General features: G+C 42.7%; 1 long non-coding RNA gene across 1 annotated transcript; it reads right to left on the bottom strand.

Moving 5' to 3' along the window:
• Positions 1-241: 241 nt before the first annotated feature.
• On the bottom strand, positions 242-1060 carry LOC125075714. Its single transcript, XR_007120228.1, has 3 exons — positions 856-1060; positions 584-746; positions 242-327 (listed from the first exon to the last, which is right to left on the bottom strand). It is a non-coding gene; the product is annotated as an uncharacterized LOC125075714 (long non-coding RNA).
• Between the last annotated feature and the right edge of the window lie 1098 nt (positions 1061-2158).

Consider the following 2158-nt stretch of genomic DNA (forward strand, 5'->3'; position numbering starts at 1 on the left):
CGAGTCCAGAACGCCTGCGCTCGCTACTGCTTTAAAATACCGCCACGTACACATATCACACCATATTTAAATAATGCTAACATCTTAAAAATGAATTATCGTATGCAATTACATTTCGCTACGTTACTTTTTGGCACTATAAAATACCAGGTTCCACCTTACCTCTATCATAAATTACAGTGGTTAGGAAATAATGATAGTGAGCATGTCACTAGAGCGTCATTGATAAAACTTTGAATGCCAATACATAGAACGGTGAGTTTCCGAGGAAGCTTTAGGTTCTGCGCCACTAGGTGCTGGAATGACCTGCCTCCTCCTCTTCGTAACCTGAAAACAATAACAAATTTCAGACATAAATATAAATTATTTTTATTAGAAAAGCAAAAAGATTGTAGTTAATTATTGCCTATTATTATTAATCAATATGTTATATAATTCATATATGTATTTGTTAATTTATTTAATTTGGTTCTCTAACAATGAGTATGTGTAACAATAACGTATGTATTTGTATCTATATATGTGTGTATGTATATATACATATATAATTATTACATATTTTTAAAGATCTAATTACGCGAACCTGTCTGTTTGCGGCACGAAAGCAATAGGCTAGGTCTGGTCAGCGCTTGGGGAACTCATCCCTTGACCTTGGCTTCCTCGTACACTTCCACTGTTTTAACCGCCCGTTTTTTACTGTAACCGTCTATCCTCCTTTGCTTGTATGTAACTTTTAAATCCCTAACCTAAAAAAAAAGAAGGCAAGATAAATTACTTATGTCTAGAATATTAATCATTGGCCAAGTCAATATGTGTGTAAACACAACAATGAATACTATATATACAATTTCTTACCTGATATTGTTCTGTCCAATTTTAACCTTGAATCAATATGTTAATTGTGTCACTATTTGCATTTGTTGTAATGTTCGTGAATGTGGGACAAGCGAGCGGCGCGCGGGAAATACGGTGTTTGCTGTCAGACGCTGCATTCATACTTAATAAAACCCAATATCGCTTATGCCGTCCTCCCGCGCGCCCCGATACGCCCCGCGCCGCTGAGCGCTGGCGCGACAATTAAACATAATTTTTTTGTCCTTAGTTCTTTATATTATATAAATTTACTTTCTATGTTTGGTTCCTTCATGTTCAATTTTTATAAATTTATATTGTTTTTTTTTCCTTTTAAATTATATCTTTTATCTGCAACGGCTGTCAGTAATGACATTAGGAGGCCACTGAAAATCAGTGTAGAAGCTAACATGTTTCTACGTATACTGAGTGGTCTCCTTTTGGCTGAATTACATACCTACTACTATTTCTTTTCTAAGTAATTTTTGTTTATTTGTTATTTTTTTTCTTTTTTTTTCTCTTTTGTTTTTCATTTTTTGTTTTGTGTATAATTTTTGTATTACATAGAATAAGTGTCTTTTTGTTCTGTTTTAATTACTATACATTTTGTGTCTGTAGTAGTGTAATTTATTCAGCCAATAAAGATTATTATTATTATTATTATTATTATAAGAACCCGTGCGTCGGAAGGGCGGGTATCACCGAAGCATTCTTCGCTACCCCCCCGACGGGTATTGGCTCGCCAGATGGTCAGGAGGGCCCCGTCACCCACTGCGGCTGTCACCCCGGCCGCAGGACTCCACTATGAGGCGCGCGCGCGGAACACGACGCCGCCGCCTCGAGGCCTGCTGCTCATCGGACGACGAGACGCCCCTAGTCTGCCGTCCGCAGGCCACGCCCTAGGGTGGTCGACAGTCAGCCACCCTATGACGCCCAGTTCGTCTGCTGCAGGAGGGGAGAGGAGGCAGCCTCTCTCTCCCTTTCCGCCGCCTCCTTTGCGAGCATCACGGCCTCGCAGAAGGTGACGTCGGCACTCCACTCTGCCTCGCTTCGTACGATCGTTGAGACAACAGCCGGAAGCGAGAGGTTTCCCGCAGACCCTACGGCCGCGACGAGGTCACGGCGCTGCTAGGACGTCGGCTCCCGGCCTATACGACACAAGTACTTCCCGAAGCACCCATGCCCAGTAAGCACCTGCGTCAGCCGGAAGCTAAGGGAGCCGTGGCTCCTATTGAGCCACTCCTTCAGAACGGGCCTCACCGCCGTTACAGCGGCGCCTTGCCCCGCCGTAGGTTGCGCTAGGCGC

Source organism: Vanessa atalanta, chromosome W (assembly GCF_905147765.1).
Source record: "Vanessa atalanta chromosome W, ilVanAtal1.2, whole genome shotgun sequence".
In the NCBI taxonomy this organism is placed as follows: Eukaryota; Metazoa; Arthropoda; class Insecta; order Lepidoptera; family Nymphalidae; genus Vanessa; species Vanessa atalanta.